The sequence below is a fragment of the Chelonoidis abingdonii genome, chromosome 5, assembly GCF_003597395.2.
Source record: "Chelonoidis abingdonii isolate Lonesome George chromosome 5, CheloAbing_2.0, whole genome shotgun sequence".
Classification (NCBI taxonomy): Eukaryota; Metazoa; Chordata; order Testudines; family Testudinidae; genus Chelonoidis; species Chelonoidis abingdonii.
Genome location: NC_133773.1, coordinates 13,952,973 through 13,969,036, shown reverse-complemented (window position 1 = coordinate 13,969,036; position 16,064 = coordinate 13,952,973). Strand labels below are relative to the sequence as shown.

Here is a 16,064-nt window from a genome sequence, read left to right as displayed (position 1 = left end):
CCCCTCCTACCCCCCGGAATTATCTTTTATTATTCTGGTTACACCCATCAAAAACAAAATCTTATATAACACATGAATGTGTTTACATATTCAATATCTCACTCACTTTTTAGGCTGCAAAATAAACACACATTTTTAGACATAGCTTCAGGAGAAGGCTTAATAGCTGCTGCAGGTAACAAAGTCTTTTTCCCTCCTTCCCCCCTTTCTCCAGTCCAATCATACAGTGCTCTCTTTTTATTTTCCAACTGGGTACATATTTTTATATTTGGTGCAATTTTATTATGAAGTTTTTATAAAGATGCTTCTGTTAGGTGTACCATATGGTGATGTACCAATCCTCTATACAAGTGCAGGTTGTGTCTTCAGTAAATGCTGTAATTCTCCAATTTGCCACTGAAGCACAAGATAAAATCCCAAGTTCTCTTTGTCAACTGGATTTCCAAATAACACAGCATCCAACAAAGTGGGCATTCACCCACGAAAGCTCATGCTCCAAAATGTCTGTTAGTCTATAAGGTGCCATAGGATGCTTTAAAAGCAGCAGAGAATCCTGTGGCACCTTATAGACTAACAGACGTTTTGGAGCATGAGCTTTCGTGGGTTAGTCTATAAGGTGCCACAGGATTCTCTGCTGCTTTTACAGATCCAGACTAACACGGCTACCCCTCTGATAGGATGCTTTACTGCTTTCACAGTAGTTGTGTTCATATGGGATCCAATCATGATGAGCGCCTCCTGTAATGTGGAGAATATTCTCAATGTCCATTTCTCAGACCCATGATTATTCCATTATTTTGATAGAGTCAGTGAGTGGTCAGCATGGAGTAAATTTGCCTCATTCTTACCTAGCTATGTACGAAGAATTCAAAGTGACATTTTCAACTTGAAAATAGTTTGTTTTTTTAAATAAAAGTGTACCTTTTATTATCAAAATAATATCTAATGTTATCATTGAGAGAAGTTAATGAATTTAAAAAAAGTTTTATTTACTGCTTGTATTTGACAGCAGTGTTGCATGTTGTCACTTGCACTGTTTTCTCAGTATAATCAGTATTTCCTGTGTTGAAAAGATCCTTGTAAACATCTGTAGGGAGCAAAAAAAGAGATACAGAATATGCTCTTTAACAGGTCGTGCTATCAAAAACTGGGTAAAAAATAAAAAATTTGACAGATTCCTTTCAAAAAGAAGTTACAACAGAGTTTCAGAAATGATAGTCTGCATCTCCAAGGAGGAAATTAAAGATAGTTCTGTAGGCATACCATCTGGCAACTTGCTACTGCTATCCTGAATTACTAAAACTGCCGTAGCAAAAAAGCTAAATAAAAAATGATTTTTAATAAAAATCCCTGACATAATTCAGGATCCTAAAGTATTTATTATCTAACAGTTGTGTACCCTTAAGATTATGTAACCCCCCCGCCATCCGTAAGGCCAATATACAGTTTCATATTTTTTATTAAAATGAGCAGTCAGAATTGACAAGTGCAGATTTGTGGTGAAAAAGAGTTGTAGGAAACAATTTCAGGGAGTGAAGAGGGATAAGCTTATATTTGTTGCGATGTATGCACTATTTATTGGTAACATTTCTGTGAACAATCTCCCAATAAACATCAGTGTGAATGTGACCTATAAACAAAGGGAAAAAATGTGTTTCTGATGATATTGTTTTTTGTTTCTTCATGATGTATAAATAAGACCTGACTTCTTTGTTTTTAAATCTACTAGATTCAGGCTTCCTTTATAGATATGGAGGCCAAAAAGGGAATGTGTCTCTACTCTTCTCCCACCTTCCTTCCTTCACTACTCCTTCTAGGTCCACTTCAGAATCAGAACTATAAAAATCATAAACACATTTCATAGCAGATAAATTACAGAATACATATACTTTAGACTGACAAGTACTGTCTTTTGTGCCTCCTCTAGCCCACTCAATGTTCTTGAAGAACAGACTGGCTATTCTTTACTTTTCTCAGCTTTGTCAGAAGTCAAGCCAGTCTATTGTTCTTCTCCCTACAATAATCTCTCTCTCCCTCTTTCCTCCTCCCACTTTAGTGTCCTCTTTGCTGCAATTAGGGTGACCAGATGTCCCAATTTTATAGGGACAGTCCCGATTTTTGGGTCTTTTCCTTATATAGGCTCCTATTACCCCCTGGCCTTTGTCCTGATTTTTCACATTTGCTGTCTGGTCACCCTAGCTGTAATGGGGGGAGAATTTCCGCTACTTTATCTGTCCTTAACCTCTATTGCTGGGGAATCCTTCCCAGTGATGCTTCTTGTAAGATTCCTAGGGTACTGCAGAATGAAACTGACCTGATTCTGGTCAGTTACATGGGTGCTCTTAGGGTTCCCAATAACAGTTGTGAAAACCCACCATCTGTTCAGTTTACACTCTGCTACAGTTTGGGAGCCCTCAGAGCTACAGCAGAGGCATTGGAACTCACTGTGTGCAGACTCTGAAGGACACCTGTGTTGATTACATTCTGTTTGTGTTTGGAAGGTTTTCTTTGCAACTATAAGGTGCTAGAAACTTCCGTTTTTTAAAAAACTGAAACTCATCAGAGTTTAGATTTTGCTGAAGCTAATGAAACTTATCTGGGAAAGCATCTTACTCACCATATGCAAGGGAAATTTCCAAGCCCTGGTGGCAGCAGTGCCAGGTCTCAAGTAAACCTTACTTACTGTGAAAGTAAAGTGTCACAACTGGTTCCATATGCCACAGCCTCATCCAAAGAGTCCTGATGATAAACCCTCTTGAGGCTATGGCATATGGAACCAGTTTGTGACACTTAGTTTCACAATAAGGATTTTTAGTAATTATAAAGATAATTGGATTATGTGTTTTACCAAAAATCTATTTAACATTATTTAAACAAAGTATTTTCAAATGCTGTAGCTACAGTTCTGAGTACTTCTGTTCAGCTCCTATTTTCAAAGGGTCAGGGTCCTAGGATTTGCTCCCATGCTGGCAACTCTGGTCTTTCACTTTGTATCCCTTTGTGATCCCTTCTTTGAAAGCTGTCGGAAACCCTAGTGCTGGACACAGTACTAAAACCTAAACAAAAACCCCCATTTTCCTAGTTGGCCCATCTTTAATATAATTTATTTTGTAATTATCAGACTGTCTTGACAATGTCTTTTAAAATGCTTGTTGCTTTATTTTTCCCTTTTGTAATCCCTTGGGAACTCAGAAAAGTTCTAGAAAACTTTTCTTCTGTATTACACATACACTGCCACACTGCCTTATCATAGGGTTGCTCCCAAGCCCTGGGCTACTGGGACAGACTTTCTCCTTCATCAGTGCCAGTGCCACTACCCTATTCATTGAACCAAAATAAGATCTGAAATACCTCCTGATGCGGTGAACCCCATACGCTCTTACAAAGAACTGTAGGGTCTCCCCCGCCCCCAGATAGATTTGTGCCTACCATGCTTGAGCTCTTGCTCCTTCTCCCTCAGATTATTGTTGGTGGGCTGTGGAGCCAAAGCTGTGTGGTATGCTCATTTGAGCTCCCAGCTGCAAGATGAAATAGTACTACCCTGGGAGTGGTAGAATTATGGGGATGACTTTAAAGCTCCATGATGTTAGTCATGTTGCAATGAATTTTAAAGTCCAGAGATCACATCTGAAAAACTACTGCACATAAATTTAATCTTCTGAAATACATGAATGAAGGAGTGAATGGATGCTGCTCTTGGCCTTTGTTATTTATTTATGCCAGTGGATAAAGAAGCATTAGTTTAAAATAACAAACAAAAAGCCATTAACAAAGAAATGCATAGTTCATTGTGGAGACTTCTTATATGTTCACCACCACAATTTTAACTACTGCATCTTAATTACTTCCTAAATGTGTGCTTTTATGCAAAAATTGTTTCATATTTATAATTTCCCCTTGATGTTTATTTTTCTGGGCCTATACTACTAGTTATTATGGTTGTGAAATGAAAATAAGAACAGAACCCTGACCACTTTCAGAGGCAAGATTTTTGTGTGCAACATTGTTTATTTTGATCCTGTAATAATATTTCTTTTGAAAGGATATCATAAGCATTTTTTATAAGACTGTACTGATTCCTTGAACTGAGAACTGTACCATTCTACAGGAGGTTGTGGTAAGAAGACACCAGGGGCACAGGTTTTTCTCCCCTATTTGCAAGGAGATGAAGATGGGTATTGGAAGTGATTGTATATTAACTGTTGCAAATGTTATTTTTTAAAAGCTTCATAAACATGGTGATATTCTGGTGCATTGACAAAAATCAGATATGTTCATGAAACTGCTTGCCTATATTAGCAAATCTTGACAATTCCATTACATGTTTAGACCTTCTACTTATCCTCCCTTGGCACTAGACTATTGTTGTTTCCATTAGTACTTAACTTGCAACCTCAGTGCTCAACTTTTACTCTAAAGTAAATAAATAAATTTAAATTTAACTAGGAAAATAAAACCTCTTGATTTTATTTTAAAAAGAAAAACTAGAAGGCTATTTTTAATTAATTTAGTCTATCTTAGCTCTGCAGTAGTATACAATAGGAAATACTGTGGTACTGGAGATATTAAAAGGACTCTTTATCAGCAAATAAAATAAACTGCAACCTATGCCTTGGCATGTCTTATTGCTTAATTAACCAAAACATTCCTACTAAATCTGGGGAACAGTGAGGTTGCTGAAAAAATGAGATGTAACTGTATGAGAAACTTTACTGTCAGAGGATTAGAGCAAGGAAGGTCATCAGTCATATTGACTCAGTTGTTGCAGAATCCCTTTTGGGCAATTAGTGAATATTCCTTTGCCACATCCTACAGATCATCTTTTAATTTCTTCCCATTACATTTAAATTGAGTGGGATTGCATGAATCCAATATTTAGCTTTGCCTTCTCATGGGTTTTTTTTTGCATAGCCATCTAGAAGCATCTTGTAGAATCATCATTTGGCTTGATATTGCCTACTCTATACCTGATTTTGCTTTTGTGGCAATAACACACAACTGACAAGAGTTGCTCTAGATCAGTGGTTCTTAACCTGGAGTTCATGCATCCCCTGGGGTTTCAAGCTGCCCTTTCTGGGGGTGCGAGACATGCCAGAATTTTTTAGAAGGTAAATCATCAAAAACACAAATTAAGCATGGGCACGTAAGTGCAACTACTTTGTTTAATCAAACTTATGTATTTATTTTTTAACGATTACTGTAATATACAAACAAAAAATATAACTAGATTTAAAGAACCGACCTCCTTCAACGATTTCTGATAAGGGGTGTGAGAACATATTTTGAGAACCAAAGGGGTGCAGGCTGCAGTAAAGGTTAAGAACCACTGCTCTAGATCATCTGTTTCATGACACTGCTAGCGCCTTTGGAGGAGGACTACTAGAATGCATGCTGAGTATTATCCTCTGCTCTGGGGAACATATAAGTCAGCAGAGACTGAGCTATCAAAAGATAGCTGAAAAAATCTAAAAACTCCTTTGAAAGTGTGGATGAGAGTTCTTTTGTTCCTTCTTACTTTTCTCACTGACTCCAGTGGGAACTCTTCCTGAGTAAATGCTTTGTATGACTCATATTTTCACGAAGAAATACATTGAACGTTAAAAATGAGATTACTTCTATAGAGAGATACTCTGAAGTATTATAGTAACATGCAGTGGTTCTGACTGCATTTTCTCAAATTGTGTGTGTCCAGCCATTTTGAATATGGACCAGTTTAAATATAACCAATTACAAGGTAGATTGTCTATTCATTTCATTTCTCTAGAGGAGATGCTCTTCATATGACCTGCTTTTTCATTAATAGATTCCAATGCCAAAAGGGGGCATTGTGATCATTTAGCCTGGCCTCCTGTATAAACATACGATGGAACTTCCCCCAAAATAATGACTAGAGCACATCTTCTAGAGAAACATTCAATCTTGACTTTAAAATTGTCAGTGATGGAGAATCCACCATGACCCTTGATAAGTTGTTCCAATGATTAGTGTCAGTTAAAAATTGATCCCTTATTTCCAGTCTGAATTTGTCTAGCTTCAACTTCCAGTAATTGGCTCATGTTATACCTTTCTCTGCTAGAGTGACAAGCCCATTTTTCAGCATAACTGTCTTGCTGCATTCACTTTCCCAAGACTGGCCAGCAGCACTCACATGTTGACACATCAGGTGCATCTAGAACACATTAAGGTCTATGCAGGGACTTTGGAAGTGGGAACGGAAGTGTGGTATAAGGGAAGAAGAGCTAGAGGGTGAGGATCTAGAGACACCTGGTGGATGCTTCAAGCCCCACTTCAGAGAAATTTGACCTTATTTCTCTCCACCCTGCTCCCTTTAGATTTTTTTTTCTGAACTCCCCACTCTGTCTACAAAGTAGCACTGCAGTCTCCTAGTACCACAGAGCTGCTGTTAGTTTTGGTGGAGGGGCAGGAGTAGCTCCTGTTGCTAAGGTGTTCAGAACATCATTCTGATACTAGTGCATCATTCTATTCTTGTGAATATGATCATTAACTTACTGATTAGAATTCTCCTAAATTGTTAGCAGTCTCACAGTTCCACTCTCACATATTACGTCATTTCTACCAGAAATTATATTTTAAATGACTGGAAGTATTGCATCCAGTAGTGGGTTGAGTCTCCAATTCTATGGCTCTCAGCTTTGTTACACATTTCAGTAGCGCTCTGTTAAATTGGTGGCTTTTCTTTCCATCTAAATGTGTGAATTTACTCAGCAGTTCCTCATTTTTTCATTGTACAAAATCATTGTCTCAAATGCACAAAGACAAAACCCGCATTCTTTTGTAATTAATGAATGTAAAAGTATTTTTTTCCCCTGAGACTGTCTCTCTCTAAATCCTTATAAGCAGTAAATTTTTTGATTCAGAAGTGAATGGCTTCCATTCTCTTCTCCCATTCCCTCTCCACCTGCCTGCAGGAAAAAATATGGACATTAAGAGCCTTTTGGTCTATTAAACCTTGATCTTAAATACATTCACTTATATCACTTCAATATAACTTCAAATATCTAGAAGGCTGTAGGCATTCTTCCCTTCCCCCTCACAAAATAAAATCTCTTGTTTCCTCTTGAAGTATTTCTGGTTCCAAATTTCCCTCTGTCTTTTGTGTGAAGACATTTACTACAGTCCGCAGCTGCCATTTAGCATCAGTCCATTTATATACTTATTGTGATCCTTCCCATCTTGGTCCTCTTTACTCTAAGCAGTATAGCTTCGTCCCCTCTCTCTGAGTTATTTTTGTTGCCCTTCATTGCACCTTTTTGAATATGGCAGTATCCCTACAGGGATCATTATCTGTGTCCTGGGGATACAGTCCTATTAAATCTAGGAATTTGCCACTTTCAGGCCTAGTCTACACTACGCGTTTAAACCGATTTTAGCAGCGTTAAACCGATTTAACGCTATACCCGTCCACACTACAATGCTGTTTATATCGATATAAAGGGCTCTGTAAATCGGTTTCTGTACTCCTCCCCAATGAGAGGAGTAGCGCTAAAATCGGTATTACCATATCGGATTAGGGTTAGTGTGGCCGCAAATTGACGGTATTGGCCTCCGGGCGGTATCGCACAGTGCACCACTGTGACCGCTCTGGACAGCAATCTGAACTCGGATGCTGTGGCTAGGTAAACAGGAAAAGCCCCGCGAAATTTAGATTTTCATTTCCTGTTTGCCCAGTGTGGAGCTCTGATCAGCACAGGTGGCAATGCAGTCCCAAATCCAAAAAAGAGCTCCAGCATGGACCACACAAGAAAGAGTACTGGAATCTGATCGTGGTATGGGGAAAACAATCTGTTCATCAGAGCCGTTAAGAGACGAAATGCAAAGCTCTTGAAAAAAAACTCTCCAGGCTACACAGTGCTGCGTGACAAGCGTAACGGGAAGCCAGAGACTCAAATGGATGCTCAGCGGAGGAGGGGGTACTGAGGACTCCAGCATCCATAGTCACCGGCAGTCTCGAAAAATTGTGCATTCTTGGCCTGAGCTCCCAATGCCGTAGGTTCAACACATTGTCCGGTGTGCTTCAGGGATAGCTCCTCAATTTATCCCACTGCCCATGCCACGTGAAACGGAAAAGGGAAAGAAATCGTTTCTTGATTCTTTCATGTCCACCCTATGTCTACTGAATGCTGCTGTAGATAATGCGATGGCTGCGCACGTGAACACAGTATTTGCTCCTCTTCCCTCCTGGTGGGCAGATGGTGGCAAGTAAGCACTGGTAAGACCTTATCAACCTATGAGTGCTCATATGGTTGATAACTGGTGAATACCCTGCTGGCCTGAGGTGGAGGCGGCGGGTGGGGCAGGGAGCACCCTGGGTAAATGGCAATAATTCTTGTCCATTCAGTAGAAGGCGACAGAATGGCTGGTACCTTCTCATATAGCAAGTGGGGGCAGAGCTTCAATCAGCCCCCTCATCTTTCTGTGTAAAGACAAGAATTCTGTAGCTGCTGGACTCTCATAGCAGTGGGATGCTGGGCTCATGTCCCCCACCCGCTTAATGCCTGCCGGACTATCAATAGCACCGAGGGCTGCTCCTTTTTTCTCAACTAACAAGTCACTGTCTTATTCCTGCATTCTTTATAACTTCATGACACAACTGTGGGGGACCACTGCCAGGTAGCCAGGAAGGTTGGGGGAGAGGAAGCAACGGGTGGAGTTTTGCAGGGCCACCCCGTAAATGGGCATGTAGCATCTCATTTTTGCGGATCTGACACAGAGCAGCGTGCTCTCTGATACACTGGTTTCTAGTATACTTGCCATATTCTAGGCAGGATAGAACTCATTTTTTAGAACCATAAAGAGGGATTGACCTCGGGAGTCATTCCAGTTTTGCTTTTTGCGCCCGGCCGATCTCACAGGGGAACCATGATCGCAGCAGACAAGACAGAGGACAGATAACCGGTCATCTCATTGCCAATTTATGCTAGGCAGCCAGAACGTACAAGAACGATGATAACGTGCTCTGCTATCATTGCAAAGCAATGAATGCGCTGGTGTAGCGTTGAAGTATCGCTCTGTCCGTGGCTCAGTACACTAAACGTGACAGTAAAAAAAAAAAAACAAGGCTGAACGGGCTTCATGTTGCATGCTATGGCGTCTGCCAGGGAATCCAGGGAAAAAGGGCGCGAAATGATTGTCTGCTGTTGCTTTCCCGGAGGAAGGAATGACTGACGACATTTACCCAGAACCACCCGCGACAATGATTTTTGCCCCATCAGCCACTGGGCTCTCAACTCAGAATTCCAAGGGGTAGGGGAGACTGCGGGAACTATGGGATAGCTACGGAATAGCTACCTACAGTGCAACGCTCCGGAAATCAACGCTAGCCTCGGACCATGGATGCACACCGCCGAATCGATGTGCTTAGTGTGGCCGTGTGCACTCGACTTTATACAATCTGTTTTATAAAACCGGTTTATGTAAAATCGGAATAATCCCGTAGTGTAGACATACCCTCAGTGGCAAAGTTTACTAAATTACAGATACACTTTCAAAATCCCTGAACTTCTTGTCCTTATTACAAGTCTAATTGTTCTGTTTACAACCGGGAGAGACTATTATTCTAAAATAGTCAAGTAATTAGCTGCAGTAGAGACATGCTCTTGCTAAAAGTTAAGGGGGATTCCTTTTGAAGTAAGAGGATTTGGGCCCAAAGCACATTCTGGTGGGCCCCCTTTGTTAAATTTAATACAAATAACCCAAATTTGGTCTCACTACTTCTGATTATAGTTAGACTTCTACCAACTTGCACTCTTCAGTTGTTGTTTTACTTCAAAGCCTCATTTATAGTCTTCCATTGTCAAATGCAGTGGTAATACTTTCAGGGTTTCAGAACTTTCCATTCAAGACCCAGAAATGAAATTGGTAGTTAGTACGCTTGTATCCTTTCTCAGCACATTTTATGGCTACACAAAGATCTTATTAAACTTAAAAAAATATAAACTTTCAAATTCATCTGTTTCCACACATGAATTTAAAGTAACTTCCGGTACACTTCCTGTCCTTGATTCTGCTGGCTTGTTTTCTTATGATTTTACAATCATTTTCCTGTATATATTTTTTAACCGTTATTCTTTCCTCTGTTGCAGCATGTGTGTCAAGCAGGGGAATCTGAATAAGTAAACAGGAAACTGACCATGTACAAAAAGTGCTGTCAAAAGCACAAAGTAAAACAGAAAAAAGAGAAATAGATAAATTTTTCTTAGTTTCTTTTTTGTTATCTTGTGTGTTGTAATGATCGTAGGTAACACTAGTTCAGGCATCTGTATTTTCATTTTAACTATATAATACTTCTTTTCAGGAGTCAAGCAATTTTAGCTGACATTACCAGGTTTCATATCATGATATAACTATATGTTGCATTAAATATTGAGGATTATGTAGTGAAGCTTTTGTTGTGGTGTAGTATATTATAGTATAGATTTTGTAGAAAGTCTGATAGGTGATCATGATCACCTCCTATTCCTTAAATCTTTCTGTTGTGCTTTGATTTAGGGCTAGTCTACCCTAGAAGCGCTATACCCGTGCAGCTGCACTGCTGTAGCGCGTCTGGTGAAGACACTTTATGCCAACGGGAGAGCTCTCTCCTGTTGACATAATAAAACCACCTCCATGAGAGTTGGTAGCTATGTCGGCAGGAGAAGCTCTCCTGAAAACATAGTGCTGTCTACACTGGTGCTTAGGTGTAACTTGCGTTGCTCGGGAGGGTCTCTTATTTACGGCCGCTGCATCACATAAGCTATACCGTCATAAGTGGTAGTGTGTACAAGCCCTTAATCTCTTGCCTCTGATTATTTTAGTCTTTATTTTATTTCCTTAAGTGAACGCTATGTACCATTAATCAACTCAGAAGTGTAATCTAAGGCCTGGTCTACACCTAATAATTAGCTTGACCTAGCTATATTGCTCAGGGCTGTGAAAAATTTCATGCCCCATGTAATGTAGTTAGGTCGACCTAACCCCCTATTGTAGACACAGCTAGGTTGACAGAAGAATTTGTCCATTGACCTACCTACCACCTTTCGGAGAGATGGATTTACTACATTGACAGAAAAAAACTTTCCAGCAATGTAGGATGTATCTAAACTACGGTGCTACAGAGGCATAACTGTGCTGTTGTAACATAGACATACCTAAGTGTATGCCTTCAGGTGTCTACATGATGTTTGCACTACTTTTTCTGGTTTCCCATGTTTGTATCATCAGCCAGTTTTATTTACCTTATAGAGAGAGGTAGAATTACAAACATATACAGACCTATATGAGTCTGTAAATGACATACAAAAGTTATTCCTTTCTTAATGTTTCTCATATCTATTGTGTAGCTACAGTCAGATTTGGTATCAAAAGTGGGCTTGGTGTTTTGGGTGGTTTTTTTTTTTAATTTCTTTTGGAATCTACATAACTGTCATCAGTAATGATGATTTATAATCTTCATGTCTGATCTCTTGTGGACACTGGACATATGTGTTGTCTTGTCTGTCTTATTTGTACCCATTTGTCCTTCATCCCATGGCCCCACCATGTTACTGCTTTCTTTGAAACACTCCACTGTCTCACTCTTCCATTAAGTGCAAGTTCCTCATCCACTCAGATCCCTACATGTCTGTGCACATGCTTGTATCTCTCCGTCTTCCTGATTGCCTGTCCCTCTTGTCACTTCACCCATGCTACTCTTGTATGGAATGCCTTTCAAAACTTTTGCCAAGGGTCCTCCCTCTCTACATTTGAATCTCTTCAGAACAAACTTCTTCTACAAGACTTTTCTGTCAAGACTTCTGAAAACATAGTGACATTATAATCCCACAAGAAGTCTAGACCTTCTTTCTACACTTTTTCTGTTCTGCATGTTTAACCTGTATGTGACAAATCTAACAGAACTGCTGTCTAATATTTAGACTATATAATCTGCAGAACAGAGAATGTGTTTTGTTCCATGTTCTATACAGTTCCAAGCATGTTGTTGGTATTAGTTAACATTATAAAAATACTGTTTTGTTTCAGGGCTCTACTTTTACTGGCAACTAATCTTAGTCTGCCATTGCGTAAATTGCATGGTGTGTGGCCATTCTTGCTGTAGGATGCACTTGGAATCTTTCTCAGTGGCATATGGACCTTTTCTGATGGTCTGATATTTGCAACTGTATTGTGCTCTGCTTCTGTAAAGGGGAATGCACTTTACATTCAAGTACAGTAGAAATATTAAAGTATTCCAATTTCTTTTTTAAGGCCCGATTTTACGTTTAGGGAAAGATGGGCTTCACAGAAATCTGAATGATTTATCGCTTAACCTTCCTTGGCTGATTTGTTTAGAATATTCAGACATTACTGAATGATTCCCAGAGTCCTCTGCTATGTTTGCGTGCCCAGATACTTGTGGTGGAAAAACGTGACTATGTTTAAACTTTGAATTTTTGAAACCTTTTCAGTAAAATAAGGGAGGAACCTTGTTCTGAATATTTTAATACGTACAGGTTGTCAAGGAAGCAAAGATCATCCAATTTTTTCCCTTTAAGTAATTTTGAAAATAAAACTGGGTGAAAATTTAACTCTTGTTTTGAATTTGCCTTGTGACTTTTTTAAAAGCAAGTTAATGCTAGTGAAAAGAAATAAGGACCTCTGCAAACATAGAAAGTGGAAAAAGTAATACTAGGGAGAAAGTAGTCCCATTAATTACAAGTAGAATTAAATTAGTGACTCAGTTGAAATGTTGAACTCCTTCTTTACATCTGTCCAAGAAAAATATCAAAGTTTGAACAGTACACTAAGAAGGCCAAATCTGTTCATATATTTAAAAATAAAAAAGTTACTATCAATTTTAAAATAGGTAAATGAATACTTGAAAAATATGAGCCTACACAAATGGTCCAATGTATTTTATATATCCTAGGATATGAAGGAAATTGTCCAACAAATTTATTGGACCACTGACAATTCTATTTGAAAAATCATGGAAATCTTCAAGAAAGCGAAGTACTGATTTTTAAAAATTGTTTTTAAATGCGCAAAGACTGATCCTGGCAGTTTAACTTCTTGCAAGTCTAATTTCACTTGGTATTTTTCCTCATTTTACTACAGATAGAAAAGTCACTGGACATCTAGAGAGTAGTGAAATCATGAATAGGAAACATGAAGTTTGTAATTAAGAAATTATGCCAGACAAACTTGATTTGCTTTTTATAATAGACTTAGTGGAAGGGAATGCAATAGATATATTTAGACTCTAGAAGGAATTTGGAACTGTCTCACAGGTTTAATTGAAAAATTAATTTAAACTATCTTTGAAAAAGTTATTCCAGGTCATTTTGAAAACTGAAAGTCCGTAAAGAAAAAGTAACAACAAACAGCAATTCATTGAGTTGGGGCAAGAGATGTCTAGTGAGCTAGAGAAGAGTCAGTGGTAGGAGTGGTCTGTCTTAACATTTTCAAGTGTTCCTCCTCTTCCAGAGCATACATGAATTTCATCAACATGCTTGTAGATTGGGAGGAATTGCACACATCAGTAAGTATAGAGAAGTAATGAAAAGAGACTTAGAAGTAAGTGTACTAGATCAAATTGAATTAGAAAGATATGTAGTAACATTTCCTGAAAACTTCTTGTGAGGGACTTTGTCAAAGACTTCTTGAAAGGCCAAATAAACTGGCAATTGGTTCTCCCATATTTGCTATTTCTACACCTATAATAGTGCATTCAGTGGTGAACACTGTTACCAGAAAGATATTGTCAAACTGAAGGGAATTCAGAGAAGAGGCTGGAGATATTGACGTATGAGGAAAGTATAAAAGAGCAAAATACCTATAGCCTGGAAGATAACTACAGGGATGTAGGAAATATTGCATCTTTATATGTGTGTAGACTTAAACATCAAAGATGGTTAGAGACTCAGTCTGATATATAAGGGTATTACTAAGAGTAAGAGTCCGCAGTTACGAGAGAAACTTCCTGACAATGAGATTTATTTAGCTGTGGAACAACACAACTAGGGAAACTGTGGAAGCCTCATGACTTGGAACTTCTCAGTTTGGCTCAGACTGGCCAAAACCCTAGGGAATTTACTGTAAGGAACAATCCTGTACTATCAGGGAGATGGACTAGGTGACAGGTTTCTTCTGTTTCTAACTACTCTGTATCTATAAGGTATTATTCACTTTCTAGTGTGAAGTAATAGAGGTACTGTAAGAAATTTGTTTCCTGTAACCAGTGAAAAGTATTTCCCCCCACCCCCTTGCTCTGGATGCTTTTTAGAGATTAAACTTGTACTTGTGCAACCAGTTGTTTGATTCCATCTAGAGCACTTGCTGCTCAACCCAGAGCAACAAACACTGAAAATTTGAACTGTTGTCTTCTTCCCTTCCTTCAGAATACAAGGAAATACCATAAGTTTGTTTTATTTGTATATGACAGTTTGAATTGTAGATCAGTTTGTTTCGGGTGAGAAGGGCAGCATAAATCCTACTTTCTGTAACTGCAAGAGCCAAAGCCTATGGGAAGCTTAAATTGCTTTGGCTGCTAGAGCAGTTTCAGGGGCCCCTTGCTCTCTTCCTGACATGGCACCCAGCCATCTCTTTGACTTCTTGGTCTATTGTAGTTCTTCAGTGTGTTTGCCAAAAGAAAACTTCATCTCCAGGTTGTGATTGATTTATCTCCTGTCTCTCTTTTTAATGTGTGACAACTGCAGCACCAGGAAGCAATTGACTAAGTGCTCTGCCGCTACAATATTTGCTGTGTAGAGACCTGCACTGTTGAAAGGCTTTACTCACTACTGACTGCTGCTGTTGAAGGCCGCTTGTGGCCCACAGGGTGCCCCTTGGCTGTTAGGCTTTATATGGTTTGTGTTAATTAATGAACAGGCTATTGCTGGTTTCCTTTTAAAGCTGTAGTCTAGTCTGTTGCTATCAAGTAATAAATGAAAGTCTATGAAACTGAATAGCCACTTGTTTCATTTTAATGTATAATGATGAAATATATGGTACCTTTTAAAAAATAGCCATAATAACCATTCGATCAGTAATGTTATAGTATTCTTGTAGGGGAGACCATGAGGAAAAAGCTGTGGAAGACTCTAAGGGAGATAAATAAGTAATATGGCCATTTTTTCACCCCCCCCCTTTCTCCATGCCCCCACCCCCTTCATTTCTGCTTGTCTGGGTGATCTAAGTAAGACTGTCACCTGTTTCATTGTGATCTGCTGTCTTTTTGCCTTTTTGATCCCAGCTCCTCCCTGTTGAATCATCCTTTCAGCTTCACTTTCTCTTCGCTCCCCCTTCTTCAATGCTGCTGTTTGTGGTACTGTGGACAAAGCTTTATAAAGTTAAGCCACTGTCACAACCAGTAGGCTCTTCCGGGAGTCAGTTCAGCCGTGTTTTACAGTGTGTAGAACTTGGTACAGTAATATCCAGTGATTCCAGCTCTGACTTGCATTGCTCTCTGAAGGTTCCCCAGAGGTCAAAAGTGCATGAAATGATCACATGTAAAGACATGGATGTGTTTATTTCAGGGTGTAAGCATATCCAGCCTTTGTCTATTTCCTGGTTTAGAAGCCACACTTTGTTTGCATTGCACTGTGAAGAAATGCTGCAGCAAACCCTATAAATTCCTATTTATACCACAACTCTATCTAAGCACTTGTGACCTCCTATCACCATAGTAACTATGAACATCACAAATATTGATGACAGTATTCTGAGAAGTAAGGGAAGTGTAATCCTCCTTTTGCAGGTTAGAAAACAGACACAGAGACTAAGGCTACATCTACACTACAGCCTAGGGGTCTGAGTCTCCTGCTCGTGTACACGTTCACGCTAGCTCTCAGTGAGCAAGCACAAACATAAATAGCAGTGTAGCCATGGTAGCAGCATTAGCTGTGTCAAGTGCATACCTTGTTAAGTTTGTACTGCACTACTGTTTATGCTTGGGCTAGCTCATTGAGAGCTAGCATGGGTATGTGTACATGAGCAAGGGAAATCACACCCCTAGCTTGTAGTTAGATATAGCCTAAGTGACTTGCTGCATAGGAAGCATATGGCCAAGCCAGAAGTTGAACCTGAAT

General features: G+C 39.3%; 1 protein-coding gene and 1 long non-coding RNA gene across 2 annotated transcripts in view; one reads left to right on the top strand and one right to left on the bottom strand.

Moving 5' to 3' along the window:
* LOC142046862 (uncharacterized) overlaps positions 1-525 on the bottom strand; it is a 137,930-nt gene extending 137,405 nt beyond the window's left edge. The window contains exon 1 of the long non-coding RNA XR_012655909.1: positions 452-525. This is a non-coding gene — a long non-coding RNA (uncharacterized LOC142046862). The remainder of the gene's footprint in view (positions 1-451) is intronic.
* MOB1B (MOB kinase activator 1B) overlaps positions 1-16,064 on the top strand; it is a 75,221-nt gene that overhangs the window by 2,770 nt on the left and 56,387 nt on the right. The window lies entirely within an intron of this gene.